The sequence below is a fragment of the Anolis sagrei genome, chromosome 11, assembly GCF_037176765.1.
Source record: "Anolis sagrei isolate rAnoSag1 chromosome 11, rAnoSag1.mat, whole genome shotgun sequence".
NCBI classification, from domain to species: Eukaryota; Metazoa; Chordata; class Lepidosauria; order Squamata; family Dactyloidae; genus Anolis; species Anolis sagrei.
In genome coordinates this window covers 8,033,923-8,051,023 of record NC_090031.1, presented here as the reverse complement: position 1 = coordinate 8,051,023, position 17,101 = coordinate 8,033,923, and the positions used below count along the sequence as shown (strand labels likewise).

The following is a 17,101-nucleotide window of genomic DNA, read 5'->3' as shown; positions in this document are numbered from 1 at the left end:
ATCAGGAGCAACTTGAGAAACTGCAAGTCACTTCTGGTGTGAGAGAATTGACCACCTGAAAGGATGTTGCCCAGGGGACGTTGCCCGGATGTTTGATGTTTACCATCCTGTGGGAGGCGTCTCTCATGTCCCTGCATGGGAAGCTGGAGATAGCAGACGGGAGCTCAACCTGCTCCTCAGATTCGAACCGCCAACCTTTCAGTCAGCAATCCTACTGGCACAAGGATTTAACCCATTGTGCCACTGGGGACTTCTTAACAAGAAATAACATAGAAGAATGGCACCTTATTCATTTTGTACTCAAAGGAATACAACTTCTCAAAATGTTTATGAAGGAAGTTTTGAAAGACTGAGCAAGCGGATGTTATGTGATGTTTTACATATTTTAAATACAGCTTAACTATTTATTTTTAAATAGTCCTAGGTTTAATCCTGTTTATAGTGTTTAGGTTTTAAGTTGTATATTGTATAATTGTTTGGTACTTTGACTTTCTTTGAAGAGAGAGAAAGAAACACAGAAACAAACAAACAAACAATACATGGAGGAATACTAAAATGCTTACAAAGTTGGCTCATGTTGTTCTGTTATTCTCATTACTAATAATATGATAGGAGCCCTGTTGCCTCCGAAAAATCCTACAAATCTCTTGGGAAGACAGGCGGACAAATGTCAGCATGCTGGAAGAAGCAAAGACCACCAGCACTGAAGCGATGCTCCTACGCCATCAACTCTGCTGGACGGCCACATTGTCTGAATGCCTGATCATTGTCTCCCAAAGCAGTTGCTCTATTCCGAACTCAGGAAAATGAAATGGAATGTTGGAGGACAGGAAAAGAGATTTAAACATGGGCTCAAAGCCAACCTTAAAATCTCTGGCATAGACACTGAGAACTGGGAAGCCCTGGCTCTTGAGCGCTCTAACTGGAGGTCAGCTGTGACCAGCAGTGCTGTAGAATTTGAAGAGGCACGAATGGAGGGCAAAAGAGAGAAACATACCAAGAAGAAGACTGCCTTCCATCTGGAATCCAATACCCTCACTGTGGGAGAACATGCAGGTCAAGAATAGGGCTCCACAATCTACCCCCAAGACACTGAACTTGGAGGACAATTTTACTCGGACAAAAAGGGATCGCCTAAGTAAATAAGTAAGGCGTAGTGGGTTAAACTGCTGAACTTTCTAACCAAAAAGTCGCAGGTTCGAATCCATGGAGTGATGTGAGCTCCTGCTGTTAGCCCCAGCTTCTGCTAACCTAGCAGTTTGAAAACATGCAAATGTGAGTAGATCAATAGGTACCACTCTGGTGGAAAGGTAACAGCGCTCCATGCAGTCATGCCAGCCTTATGACCTTGAAGGTGTCTATAGACAATGCCAGCTCTCCTATAGCTATAGTGGTGCCTTTTTTGGGGGTGTCTTTTTAATTCTAACTGCAACTCGTTAGAAGTAATTGTTAGTGTTTTAATTTGGGGCTGGCTATATACCGGAGCTCATGCAATTCCTATGGTTAAAAAAAGAAGTATTTGGCAGGAAACAAACAGAAGGTTTCTCCTTTCTCATGCGGAAGATGGAGGAAACCTTCACATAGCTGTGCAGATTAGCTTCCTATAATCAAATGGAAATACAGGGTGTGGCAGCATAACTTCCTTTTTTAAAATGCGCGCCATTCAGTTGGTTGAAGACATAGCGGAGCGCTAGTGGTCTTGTTCGAGAGGTGGGAGTATAAAGTTTTGTCCTGACACAGTTCAGTCACCATCATGCGTTGGAACAGTGAGGAGCATGCTTTTGCCATTGAGGCCTACTTTTCGAGCGGATGTTCTGTGATTGCAACCCAGTGCGCCTTTCGGAATCGCTTTAATTTAGCCCCATTGGCCCCTGTCTCGGACCGGAAATCAATTATGACGTGGGTCACTACATTCAGACAAACTGCAAGTGCGACAAGACGAAGAACTGGAGTCCCTTGGCCCATTAGATGACATGAGAACATTGAGGAAGTGAGAGCTTCAATGTTGTGATCACTACGGCGTTCTGTGTGCAAACATTCGTCTGCCCTTGGACTTTCCGATCATTCTGTGAGGAGAATTCTTCATGATGATCTTCATTTCCATCCTTACAAGATGGCAATTGTGCAGGAATTTTCTGAACGTGACTTCAATTCTCGGAGGAATGCGTGAGGTTCTTCTCAAAGTTGTTCCTGAGGACGCTATTTATTTTTTTTAATGATGAAGCCCATTTTAATTTGTGTGGATCCGTCAACAAACAAACATGTGCTACTGGGCTGACAACAATCCTCGAGAATTGCATCAAAGGCCTTTGCATTCACCTAAAATCACAGTGTGGTGTGCAATTTCCTCAGCTGGAATTATTGGTCCCTGGTTCTTGGAGGAAAATGAAGTCACAGAATCAAAGAGTTGGAAGAGACCTCATGGGCCATCCAGTCCAACCCCCTGCCAAGAAGCAGGAATATTGCATTCAAATCACCCCTGACAGATGGCCACCCAGCCTCTGTTTAAAAGCTTCAAAAGAAGGACCCTCCACCACACTCCAGACCAAAGAGTTCCACTGCTGAACGGCTCTCACAGTCAGGAAGTTCTTCCTCATGTTCAGATGGAATCTCCTTTCTTGTAGTTTGAAGCCATTGTTCCATTGTGTCCTAGTCTCCAGGGCAGCAGAAAACAAGCTTGCTTCCTCCTCCCTGTGGCTTCCTCTCACATATTTATACATGGTTATCATATCTCCTCTCAGCCTTCTCTTCTTCAGGCTAAACATGCCCAGCTCATTAAGCCGCTCCTCATAGGGCTTGTTCTCCAGACCCTTGATCGTTTTAGTCCCCCTCCTCTGGACACATTCCAGCTTGTCAACATCTCCCTTCAATTGTGGTGCCCAGAATTGGACACAATATTCCAGGTGTGGTCTAACCAAAGCGGAATAGAGGGGTAGCATAACTTCCCTAGATCTAGACACTATGCTCCTATTGATGCAGGCCAAAATCCCATTTGCTTTTTTTGCTGCCACATCACATTGTTGGCTCATGTTTAACTTGTTGTCCACGAGGACCCCAAGATCTTTTTCACACATACTGCTCTCGAGCCAGCCATTGTCCCCCATTCTGTATCTGCATTTCATTTTTCCTGCCTATAGCTATAGTGGTGCCTTTTATGAGGGGGCGGGGGAGGTCTTTTTAATTCTAACTGCAACTCGTTAGGCATAATTGTCCCTGTTGAACTTCATTTTGTTAGTTTTGGCCCATCTCTCTATTCTGTCAAGATCGTTTTGAATTCTGCTCCTGTCCTCTGGAGTATTGGCTATCCCTCCCAGTTGCAGTGACAATGAATTCGGACCGGTATGTAAACATGTTACAGGAATTTTTTTCCCACGGCTAGATGGGTTGGACTTGGGTGACATGTGGTTCCAACAAGACGGTGCAACTGCACACACTTCAAGAGCATCGATGGCTGTTTTGAGGGAACACTTCCCAGAGTGCCTCATCTCAATTAGGGGGGATTTGGAGTGGCCGGCCCGCTCACAAGATTTGGCCCCTTGTGATTGTTTTCTATGGGGTTTTTGTGAAATCCCGTGTTTATGTGAACTGTCCAAGGACCCTACAAGATTTGAAGACCAACATCCAGGAAGGAATTGCCAACATCACGCCTGCTATGCTGGCAAGAGTCATGACAAACGCCAGAAATCGGTTTACTCAGTGTATGGAGAATGGGGGACGTCACCTACCTAATTTGATCTTCAAAACTATGTAAAACAAAACTTTAGGTATGCGCCTACATTATAAAAAAATATGATTCATACAATGGGTTTTATTAAGTGTTGAAAAAAGGAAGTTATGCTGCTGCACCCTGTAATAATCAGGCCGAACACTTCAGTGCCAAATATGGGCAGCACCCTAGATTTTCCATATCCTGAAGGTTGCCATGAAACCAAATACAAGCATTCAATGCATAATGCACACTTTGTAGTCTTGCTGCTCTGTTCCCCTCTCTTTGCATCTTCTCTGAACATTTATCTCTGTTATATGAAGGCAAGAGATAACAAAGACCAAATTCTGAGTGTCTAGACTCAATGGGGAAACTCATCCTTAGATCTTCCTGCACCCTCTAGCGGCAAAGAAAAAAAGACAGACAGAAGGAGAATCCCCTCTATTTGATTCCTAAGTGTGCCCTGCCTTTTATTTGGCATATTTTGGTCGCTTTTCAAGCTCGAAAATACATTTTCAGTGCAATGCTAGCCACTGACTTAGATGATTTTCAAGGGAAACTGAACATATCAATGGAAGGCCACAATGGATGGGAAATGATATTTACCATTGGCAGTGTTAGTGATGGAAAAACAGAGGTCCACCTGGTTGATTGCACTCCCCCTGAAGTCACAGGTCCGCAGTTTGGGTGTCCTCCTGGACTTATCACTTACGCTTGAAGCTCATGCATCGGTGGTGGCCGGGAGGGTCTTTGCACAACTAAGACTCGTGCGCCAACTGTGACCGTACCTCGTGAAGGCAGATCTGGCCAGGGTGGTCCGTGCCTTAGTCACCTCCAGATTGGACTATTGTAATGCACTCTACATGGGGCTGCCCTTGAAAACGGCCCAGAAATTTCAATTGGTTCAATGGGCAGTGGCCAGGTTGTTAACTGGTGCTCCTTACAGGGGAGCTATCAACCCTCCTGTTTAAGGAGCTCCATTGGCTGCCGTTCATTTTCCGGTCCCAATTCAAGGTGCAGGTTCTTACCTACAAAGCCCTAAACGGTTTGGGACCCGCCTACCTGCATGACCGCATTTCTGTGTATGAATCCACATGATCTCTTTGATCATCTGGAGAGGCCCTGCTCATGCTCCCACCTCCATCGCAGGCGCGATTGGTGGGGACGAGGGAAAGGGCCTTCTCGGTGGTGGCCTCTCGACTCTGGAACTCATTCCCCAAGGACATCAGGCATGCCCCAACCCTGGCAGTCTTTAGGAGGAACCTGAAAACATGGTTGTTCCAGTGTGCCTTCCCAGAATAAGGAAATTCCCAGCAATATGTCCCTAAATGCGCTTTATTAGTGATCTAGGATTGTCTGCACGCCCCATCCCTCTCTGAAAATTTTCTGGTCATGCTCAGCATTATTTTTAAAATTTTAATTATTACATTTGGCCCAGCCATAGGTTTTTAAATGTCGTGGTGTTATTGTTAATGTTTACTGCTTATTTTTATTATGAGTTATGTATTGATTTGTATTACTGTTGTTATTGTTTTTACTGATGTATTGTGGGCTCGGCCTCATGTAAACCACACCGAATCCCTTGGGGAGATGGTAGCGGGGTATAAATAAAGTTATTATTATTATTATTATTATTATTATTATTATAAGTATTTCAGCTAAATAAACTCAAGACACGGAGGCCGACGTGTGCTTCAGAAGCATTTTAATTTATAAACAGCAATTCCCATTGACCTTATACCATAAAAAAGGCAATTTACAAGCAAGGAACAAGAAACCCATCAGAACAAAAACAAAATCATAATAAAGCAGCACTGAAATATTCATGTCACAAAAAATCTAGAAACAACAACCAAAAAAAATATTCTTGAGTACAAGAGTAAAATATCATTTGGAATAAATACTTTAAAATATCCCATGCTATAAAATAATCCTTAATGGCAAGTTAGTTGCTTTGAACAGCATCCGCTTTAGCTAGCTTCATTTACTTCATTTCGTGATGAAGTGTGGAGTTTTGTGAGGTTACCGGGTTTTGTATTGCAAGGTATTGACACTGAGGTAAGTCATTCAAAGTGTTCAAAGATTCACAAGGAAAAACAAAAAGCGAGCCATCAAACGAGAGTTTGATTAAAAATACTATTTTCTCCCCCCTCTGGGAAAGCAAACAAAGCCATGCAAATCAGTCGTGAGTTTTCTCGTTCAATCAAAAGATGTGTAAACAAAGCCTTCAGCAAAGTCCAAAGACTCGCTGCTCGGTAGACCAGTGGTTTCCCATCTTCCAAATTCAGTTTCTGTCTTGGCTTAACATACATTTACTACCCTGCTATCTAATTTCAAAGTGTGTGCCCATTGAGACGTTTCCATGCCCAAGTCCAAGGGCAAGAAAGCACGCAAAACACTCCCTCCATGTACAGAAGCTGATTGGACTGGCAACAAAACACTGGCAATGAAATGGCAGCAGAGGTTTAAGATAAGTTTGTGAGGCACAAATCTCTCTCTTCCAAGAAGGTGGAGAGGTCCAAGAGGATCAGACTAAATAGCCGAGGAGCTGCGATTCCTGCCTTCCCACTCATTGGCTGCCTGAGGCAGTTGCGTCACTCAGCCCAAGGAAAGGGCTCTCTTCATGAAACACTAGCTTTTGCCTGAGACATCTGAGGATGGATCTACACTGCCAAATAATGCAGTGTGAACAGCACTATGTGTATCTACACCTATGGTTCCCAATCTTTTTTCAACCAGAGACAACTCTGACCATGGACCACTTTGACCAGGGACTACTTAACCAACGACGACTTTGATCAGGGACCAATTGACCAGGGACCATTTTGATCAGGGACCACATGACCAAGGATCCCTCTGACCAGGGACCACTTGACCAATGACTACTTGACCAACGACCACTTTGATCAGGGTCCACTTGACCATGCACCACTTTGACCAGGGAACACTTGACCAATGACCACTTTGATCAGGGACCACTTGACCAAGGATCCCTTTGACCAGGGACTGCTTGACCAAGGACCATTTTGACCAACAACCACTTTGATCAGGGACCACTTTGACCAGGGACCATTTGACCAAGGACCACTTCATCAGGGACCACTCTCCAACATGAGTACCAAAAGGGCTACAAATCGGTTTTTGGTCAACTTCAGATTCGGTTTGGTTATTTGGCGGTCCGATTCAGAAAACTGCATTGGATAGATCACATCAGCAATAGTTTCTGACACAGAACATATGCCATCCAGTAGTGGCCATCTGCTCACCCACAGAAAGCCATATTTAATAATCTAGAGCTGATGTGGTAGTACTAATCGTTTGTAGTTAGTCAGCCTCTCTCCTCCTGACATCCCCATTGCCTCGGCACTATAAGAGGGTTTCACAAGACCCGTTGCTCTAATTTATGTGTGGTTTCGAGGCAACGGGGTAGTTTGGTGTGGCTGCGGACCATATTTTCGTTCTTGCAGACCACTGGTGGTCCACGGACCACCGCTTGGGAACCACTAGTCTACACTGACCATATAATTTAGCTCAAGCTGCATTACTTGGCAGGGTAGATAGAGCCTCAGGCACCAAACTTCCAACTAAAACATAAGAATGTTTCATCCTGATGTCTGCCCACCTCCGCTCTAAGACGCACTCTTCATTTCAGCCAGGTCTTTTGTGACATGAGGATGTCATAACGCACAGCTGACAATTCTCCTTACTGGCTGAAGATTAAAACAGTCGGACACTCAAGCGTTTTCTCATTGGAAAGCTCACCTTAAGCTTTCAAAGGAGCAACCAACCACCAAATAGTTTTGAAAACCACTGTTGCGTACCAGCAGCGAGATAGCCATGTCCTGTATTCCTTCACGAACAGGTTATATACAACCAAAATCTATTTTGTTCCAGGACAGGAGAGAATGCTCTCAGACGTCAGTTTGGAGCAGTGACACAGAGCGAATTAATGCACCTTTGAGCATAAACTTAATGTATATGAATCTGGATTAATGCACCGCTTTTGGGAAGGTTCAGTATAAACAAGAGTGCATTGAACTACCTGTCAACGTGTTTGCTTGGAAGTGATGCATGACTGCCAAAAACTCTGAACAATCTGAATGACTTCACTGAACTTTTTGGGGTCCAGTTGCTGAGTATTACGGTTGTTTACAATTCATGAACTAAATAGATTCATATATATAGATTTATATATATTTATATATATAAAGGATTTACACAATTCCCAAATAGTTTTAAAATATATAAAAAATTTAATAAATAACCCTGACCAGTCTAAAAGCACCATTCGAGGGGGAAAAAATTCCCTTAGAAAATAGATTAGGTGTTGCATATTTGAGTCCCTTTTTCAGTGGCTTCAATGTGAAACCTGCTTCAGATGACGACAAAAGAAAGAAAGAAGTCCGTAGTCACAGTAAACTAAATAGGTAACAAAACATAATTCAAGATACATTTCTGTAAAGCTCAACCACACCATCTTTTCCCAGCCCTTAAAAAAGAAATCTGCTATCTGCATGTTAGCGAATAAGAGTAATTTGAAATCACAACTTAATTTTATGTAGAAACCAATGAAAAGACTTCTGGATGTTGAGTCTGGGAATTTTAAGAGACTTCTAAAGAAAGAGATTTAGGCCAGGAGTGTTCAGACTCAAGAAGTGTGTTTGGAGAAGCCTTCACCTGTGTCACTTGAGATGTGAATAACATAAAAGGCCGAATGTCGAGTGGCCCATCTCATTTTAAAATTGATCACACTTAACCAGGTTATAGCCCTAATGATTATTCTTAACCAGGACTCTCAAACTGAGTAAGAACGGGTCTCAACTACAGTTAATATTGTCACATTATCAGTCTTAACCACTGGAACATGAGGCAGGAGAAGTCTCTATGAATTAATCACAAACCATGGTTTGTTGTTGTTGCCTATTTCAACTATGATTTGTTGTGATGTCCAAAATCGCAACTCTGGTTTGTCTCGGGATTGCTTCCACAACTGCCTACCTGTGGGTCTCCAGATGTTTTGGTGTGGCTTCTATGGCAATGGAGATACACAACGTATTGTATTTTGTGTGCATAACATATTGCATTGGTCCAGGATGACTGAACCATTACTGGTTATCATACTGCAACCAGAATCCCCACCAGTTAGAGACCTCACATTTTGGGAAACGTAAGTTTACAACCTGACTAGCACTACAGCTAAAATTTGAACAAAATTGGAGAACATGATGGTGGGGACTTAAAAAATTTTTAGACCACTTGGCATGGAATTACTCATGCGATCATTTGTTTGGTCATCACCTATGCCAGTGGTTCTCAACCTGTGGGTCCCCAGATGTTTTGGCCTTCAACTCCCAGAAATCCTAACAGTTGGGATTTCTGGGAGTTGTAGGCCAAAACACCTGGGGAACCACAGGTTGAGAACCATATTCAACACAAACCATGATTTGCTTCAATGCGGAAATCTGACCCCAATCAGGCCCATTATGTTTGCAACACCCCAAATGAGCAAAACACAACAGGAATACACCATACTCTAAAACATCCCTATGTAAGGCTACTGCAACCCCACAAGTTTCCTCTTGAGAGGATCAGCCCTGGCTTCGGCTTACAGTAAAATCCTGTCCAAACAGTGAATAGACAGTATCCTTCCTGCCGCTAAAAGCATTCACACTTTAATACAGAATCAGCCTGCCTAATTTTGTATTTATTCAAAACTCACTTATTTACAGAGCTATCATCTTGAGTTTATTTACAACTTCAGTAAAAACTATATGGAAGGTAAGTCGGTTAGGAAAAAGAAATCCACCGCGGCTCCAAACCACAAAGGTTCACAAAGAAGTATAAAATTTCCTTTTTCACAGTTTGTATAGAAGGTTAAAACACCGAAAGTAAAAATAAAAAAAGGACACTGTTGCTGGGTGGTTTTTTTTCACATTGTCTATATAGCTAAAAGGTAGATTAAGAGACTCAATTATGAAGCAATCTGTAGAAATTCACATACTTCAACCCAATGTTTCAAACCCCTGCTTCTTCAATTTCTGCATTATTATTGACCAACCTAAAACTGTTCACCAATCTGTAGGTTTTCACTTTCCCACTAAATTATTGAAAATAGTTCACAGCATGCTTCACACCTGGATGAACATAAGGGATGAACTTTGAGTTGATACAGAGATATTACCCTATGATCATGATGTGACAAGGCACGGTTTAGATGCTGCGGCATCTCAATTTGAAGTGTATTGTTTGTTTCTTACGGGGGGACGGGGGGTGTTCATTAAAGATGTCTCCTGACCCACTTCTATTTACCACAGGACACTGAAACTGCACATGTGTACTATAGGTTATGTGCCAATTTACAACTCAGAACGGTCTTGATGGTACAGGTGCTAAAGTGGTTTGAGGTTTGATAATGGACCCACTGGAATACAGAGCAGTCCTCAAGTTCCTTGACTTGAAAGGTTGTACACCAAAGGAGACATCTGATGAGATGAAAGAGGTTTATGGTGTTGATTCCCCTTCATATGATGGAGTCAAGAATTGGTATTGTCAATTCCAATGTGGCTGGACTTCGGTGGAAAGAGCTCTAATTCCGGGGTGATTCTGCTATTGAGGAACACACCATCCAGCAAGTGGTGGACGCCATTTTGGAAAACTGCCGCATAACCATTTGCCACCTAGCCCAACATGTCAAGATGAGTGTGGGGTCCATGGAAAAAATCACCCAAGACCATCTTCACATGCATAAAGTATCCGTTTGCTGGGTCCCCCAGCTGCTCACACCTTTCCAGGAGCAAGAATGAGTCAAATGCTCTCACGCTCTCTTGACAATGATATGCCATGGAAGCCAGGAGGACTTTTTCAACAGACTCATCACTCAGGAGGAAAGCTGGGTCCATCACTCTGATCATGGGACTAAAGTCCAGTCGATGCAATGGAAGCATCAGGACTCACCGCCTCCAAAGAAGGCATGTGCTCAACTCTCGGCAGGCAAGGTCACGCTCACAGTATTTTCGGACCAGCATGGAGTTGTATGTGTGGAGTATGTGGAAAAACCATCCCACACCATCTTCAGATGCATAAGGTATCCTCTTGCTGGGTCCCCTGGCTGCTCACACATTTCCAGAAATAGGAACGAATCGTATGCTCTCAGGTTCTATTGACAGCGATGTGCCACAGAAACCAGGAGGACTTTTTCAACAGACTGATCACACAGGAGGAAAGCTGGATCCATCACCCTGATCCTGAGACTAAAGTCCAGTCAATGCAATAGAAGCACCACGACTCACCGCCTCCAAAGAAGGCACATGCCCAACTCTTGGCTGGCAAGGTCATGCTCACAGTATTTTGGGACCAGCACAGAGACGTATGGATGGATTTCCTAGCAAAGGGGACCATGATCACTGGGGCAGACTAGGCTTCACTGCTGTGGACATTGCTGGAGGCCATCAAAACCAAGAGACAATGTGGCATGCTCATCAAAGATGTCTGCCTTCTGCAAGACAATGCATCAGTTCACCACTCACACGCTGTCCAAATGGCTCCTGTGGCTTTGAAATTCAACTTCATCCCTTACTCACCCACCCTCGCACCATCGGACTTCCACCTCTTTCCAACAAGGAAGTTATTTTTCAAGGGCAAGCCTTTTTCAGATGACGAGACCCTGATTTCCAAAGTCACAACGTGGCTTTTGGACAACCTGTCAACTTCTACAAGCACGGTGTTTACATTTGCTTACAAAGATGGGAGAAGTGTGGCACCGATGGAGAGAATGACTCAGAACTGGGCCAAGTTTCATTGTTCTCAGTCCACAGGAAGTGGGTCCGGGGAAATCTTTAATGAACACCCCTAGTCCATACTTTGAGATTGCTTGGTCTACACGTTGTCCATCCCAATGCACATTCAAGACTGAGATTTAACCGATTTCTTGCTCTGCCCTGCTGCCAAAAAGTGCTGAGAGAGACTTGTGTGAAGCATCCTTTAGCCAAGCTTACATCCCACTGGATATAAAACAAGTACGTTAACTTGTCCTGATTCGATTCCACTCTGACCTGCCTGCATGTTCTAAGAAGCTCCCTCTGATCTTTACAGTACTGTATTATGGCTTGATAATAATTCTTAACCCCAGGAAGCAGGAGGAAGGGATAAATAACGTATTGACACAAGTGAGCAAGACATCGAACTAACAAAACTGGCCTGAGGAAGATGTCAATCACTATTAGGCTATTAACAGTCTCAATATAAGGTTTTTGATCCTGAAAGCTGTAAAATTGGAACTCTGCAGAATTTTGGGTAAGTCACTCTTTGGTAAACCGAAACCAGCTCAAACAAGTTGATAAACTGAGAAGAGTTCTTAAGACAAACACAGTAGGGGAAAGTCAGGGACCACACAAAGTTAATTGACCCTTTCTTCTTTAATTCAGGATACTATGGAAGAAACCAACTGGCTTTAAAGGCACCACAGCACCAGTCCAAAGGAGACAATTTGTAACTGCCTGGCTTGGGTTTTAGTGGAAGGTCTGTCAAATGCAAGACTATTTCAGCAAAAGATAAACCCATGTGCTGCCAGGACTGCTGACCGAAAGGTTGGTGGTTTGAATCCAGGGAGCGGGTAGAGCTCCTGTCTGTCAGCTCCAGCTAATTTACTGTTTTTCTTTGAAATATGGGAAATATTCAAAAACATTTAACCTATTGATGCCTCAATCAATGTAATTTTATGGGTATCTATTTTTATTTTGAAATTTACCAGTAGCTGCTGCATTTCCCACCCTCGGCTTATACTTGAGTCAATATGTTTTCCCAGTTTTTTGTGATTAAATTAGGTGTCTAGGTTTATATTCGGGTCGGCTTACACTTGAGTATATATGGTATCTTTGTATGTCTTTGCAAGAGCAGAGATTAAATCTACCCAAAGGATCCATAGGGGCCTACAAAATCCCCAACTAAACAGGGAGAAAAGATGTAGTGCAGTAGAGTCTCGCTTATCCGACTTTTGCTTATCCGCCATTCCGTCTTATCCGACATTCTTATCCGATGCCCCTCTTTTCCTCCAACATCCCAAATAGACTACTACAACGCTCCCTACGTGGGGCTGCCTTTGAAGACTTCTCGGAAGCTTCAACTAGTCCAACAGTCAGCAGCCAGGTTGCTCACTGGAGCGGCGTACAACTCCTCTGTTACGCCAGCTCCACTGGCTGCTGATCAGCTTCCGAGCACAATTCAAAGTGCTGGTTTTAACTTTTAAAGCCTTAAAACAGTTCTGGTCCAGATTACCTGTCCGAACGTATCTCCTGTTACAAACCATCACAAAGTTTAAGATCGTCAGGAGAGGCCCACCACTTTCGCAAATGTGGTTGGTGGGGACGAGAGATAGGGCCTTCTCGGTAGTGCCCCCCCCCCCCCCCCATCCGTGGAACTCTCTCCCTAAGGACATCAGGTTGGCCACCTCCCTCCTGTCCTTTAGAAGACAACTGAAGACTTGGCTTTGGGACTAGGCAATTGGCAAGAAAACTTAGGGTATCTGCAACATTGGATTTACCCTGATTTGGACTTGGTTTTAACTGGCATGTTTAATTTATTGTTTAATGAATTTGTATAGCTTTTTAATGACTTTTACTGTTTTAAATGTAATTTTTGATTGTTTATATGATGATAGCATCATATGATGCTTGTTGCTTGTGTGAGGCCACCCTGAGTTCCCCTTCGGAGGGAGATGGGTGGGGTAGAAATACAATAATAATAATAATAATAATAATAATAACAATAATAATAATTTCCCCAACGCTCTCCATTCCCAATAAGTGAAAAAAGCAAGACAAGGAAGAGTAGGAGAGAGGAAAAGGGGAAATGAGGCAGGACCGGAAGTGGAAGCGTCCTCCCTCCTTCCCTCTGTGATTTCCACACTCCTCTTCCACATCCGGGCACTTCCGGTTGGGCCGTTCTAGCCCTGAAGCATTGCCTTGCCTTAACCCTTTGAGTCCCTGTAGTTAGTATTCTAGGTAACAGTAGGAGCAACATTAGAAGACTGCGTATTATCCAACATTTTCTTTTATCCAACGTTCGGCTGGTCCGTGTATGTCGGATAAGTGAGACTCTACTGTACAAAAGCTGTCTGTGACCATTCGGATCCTGATTCTTGTTTCTGGTTGTTGAAACAACAATGAAACATTCACTTTAGAGATGCAGAAGGAGGATTCTTGGGCAGCTTTATGAGAGGGCTGATGCAATTTAAACCTGATTTAACATGCGTGCAGTTAGTTACACTAATCCTGATTACCCGAAATGAAAAAAAAAGGCAACACTCTATTTTCCAAGTTGGCTAGATTCATTAAAATACCAAACAACACTTTGAAGCCCTTAAACCACTGCAAGCCAGAAAATGCATCTCTCAATCAATGGAAACCAGGAGAAGAAAAACCAGAAGTGTATATAGCCCAAATAGAGTACTTTTCAGAATAGATGTTCACAAGCTCCAGTCATTATATGCCAGCCACCCATCCGAAGCAAAACCACAGCTGTGTTTTCAGTGTTTAAACCACAGAAAAATACATTTCAAATATGCAAGAAGCCTTCACGGAAAGAAAACATCACTAAAGGGTTAGGAAACTCCAAAACAAGGAAAGCCACATGCGTCTTCTTGGGTTAAGATTCACAGTTGTTAGAGAAGCCTAGGGAATCATACAAAGACTAAAGCTGAGGCTCAGATTCAGACATGTCAATGTACTAAAAAATAAAAATAATAAATATGCTTGGAAGTCAGCAAGACATTCATTCACATGTTCTCAAACTGCTGATTTGGCAGAGGTGTCACTAGATTCCTAGGAGTCACTCGTTCCCACCGTTTTGTATAGCGAAGAAGGGAAAAATAAATCCTACATCTGTCCAATTGGCTTTGAGCAGAAGCAGCAAGTTATGACGTGCAAGTGATGAGCTGGAAGCTCAAGCAAAGGGGAAACTGGAAACTAGGCACGTGAGACTGTAGATATATATCTGTGGAATGATGTCCAGGGCGGGAGAAAGAACTCTTCTCTGTTTGAGGCAAGTAAGAATGTTGTGATTGGCCACCTTAATTAGCACTGAATGGCCTTACAGCTTCAAAGCCTGGTTGCTTCCTACCTGGGGGAATCCTTGTTTGGGAGGGATTCGTTGGCTCTCATTGTTTCCTAACTGAAACAATCAGACTACAAAGGATGCCACTGAAATCCACAAGCATGTGGACAATTTCAACAGAAAGGAAACCATGAAAATGAACATAATCTGACTACCAGTATTAAAAAAACCCCAAAATCAGGACTGTAAATAAAGAACAGCACTCAAAAAAGAAAAACAATCAGGGCCAGCTAACACCGCCCAACAAAGGATTCTCCCAGGCAGGAAACACCCAGGCTTTGAAGCTGCAAGGCCATTCAATGCTAATCAAGCTGGCCAAATGCAACATTCACACTTGCCTCAAATAAACAAGAGTTCTTTCTCCCACCTTGGACGTTCCACAGATAAATAAAGCCCACTTGCCCGGTTTTCAACAGACCTTACAACCTCTGCCACAGATGTGGACAAAATATCAGGACATGGCCAGACAGCCTGGAAAACTCACAGCAACTTCGTGTTTGCAGCCGTGAAAGCCTTCAACAATGCATTGCTATAAACCACTTTATGCATCCAGATACGCAATCCCAGACAAACAGCAAATAAATCTTGTGCTACTCAAAAGTTTTCTTCCCAACTCAACACAATACAAAAAGAGGAAAGCATCTCATTTTGCCAAGCCTGACTATACCAAGTATACACTTCAGAAAAAAACAATATGATGTAGAGTTTCCATACAGTAACATTTGCCAGCTCACAATTTTGAGGTCTGTTTTTAAGCAATCTGGAAAGCTATGCAGGGTCTTTCCCCGCAACTTAAGCTTTCTTATTTTCTATGCTATGCTGTTTTATGAGAGAGAGAGAAAAATAGCACCATATTAGGAAGTTACCAAGTGTAGATAGATAAAACATGATATATGAGGGGCATTCATGAAAGATTGGCCCTGACCCACTTCTATTTAGCACAGGATGCTGAAACTGCACATGTATAATGCTTTAAGTCTCTATAGGTTTCCTGCCAATTTACAATTCAGGATGGAGAATGGTCTTGATGTTAGAGGTGCTGAAGTGGTGTGAGGTTTGAGAATGGACCCAGCGGAATACAGAGCAGTCCTCAAGTTCCTTTGTTTGAAAGGCCGTACACCAGAGGAGGCATTCGATGAGATGAAAGAGGTTTATGGTGAGGATTCCCCATCATATGATGGAGTCAGGAACTGGCATCGTCAATTCCAATCTGATTGGACTTTGGTGCAAACAGCTCCAATTCCAGGGCTACCCCACTCTGCTATTGCTCCAGCAACTGAGGTCGCCATTTTGGAAAGTTGCCACCTTGCCCAAAATGTCAAGATGAGTGTGGAGTCCATGGAAAATATAATCCAAGACCATCTTCTCATGCATAAGGTATCTACTCTCTGGGTCCCCCAGCTGCTCACACCTTTCCAGAAGCAGGGACGAGTCGAATGCTCTCAGGCTTTCTTGACAATGATGTTCCATGGAAACCAGGAGAACCTTTTCAACAAACTAATCACACAGGGTGAAAGCTGGGTCCATCGCTCTGATCCTGAGACTCAAGTCCAGTCGATGCAATGGAAGCATCATGACTCTCCGTCTCCAAAGAAGGCACGTGCCCAACTCTCAGCAGGTAAAGTCATGCTCACTGTATTTTGGGATAAGCATGGAGTAGGATTGATGGATTTCCTAGCAAAGGGGACCATGATCACTGGGGCAGACTATCCTTCACTGCTGTGGAAATTGCGGGAGGCCATCAAAACCAAGAGACAATGTGGCATGCTCACGAAATGGGTCTGCCTTCTGCAAGACAATGCACCAGTTCACAACTCACATGTTGCCCAAATGGAAGAAGCATGCTCCTCTGGCTTGAAATTTGACCACATTACCCTTATTCCCCTGACCTTGCACCATCGGACGTCCACCTCTTTCCAACAAGGAAGTTATGTTTGAAGGGAAAGTATTTCTCAGATGTTGAGACTCTGATTTCCAAAGTCACAACGTGGCTTTTGGAGCAACCTGTTGACTTCTACAAGCGAGGTGTTTACAGTTGCTTAAAAGGATGGGTGACATGATCTCTATCTCATGCCATTCGACACACAGCACATGGCTATGGGCCAAAAGGGAGGACAAGACACATGAATCAGCCATAAAAGTCAATTGACCCAAGGTGGGGGAGAAGTGGGCTTTAGAATGTGGAAAGGGGCAAGCTCCATCTGCCAGAACTTTTGAGTGATTTATGGTGTTGTAGCTAGGCCTATATAGACAGGCAGTAGTGTGAGACTCTTGTATTCTGAACAA

At 43.3% G+C, this 17,101-nt stretch overlaps 1 long non-coding RNA gene across 1 annotated transcript; it reads right to left on the bottom strand.

Moving 5' to 3' along the window:
• Window positions 1-5,394: 5,394 nt before the first annotated feature.
• LOC132763685 (uncharacterized) lies at window positions 5,395-14,762 on the bottom strand. Its single transcript, XR_009630271.2, has 2 exons — window positions 9,139-14,762; window positions 5,395-9,024 (listed from the first exon to the last, which is right to left on the bottom strand). It is a non-coding gene; the product is annotated as an uncharacterized lncRNA (long non-coding RNA).
• Between the last annotated feature and the right edge of the window lie 2,339 nt (window positions 14,763-17,101).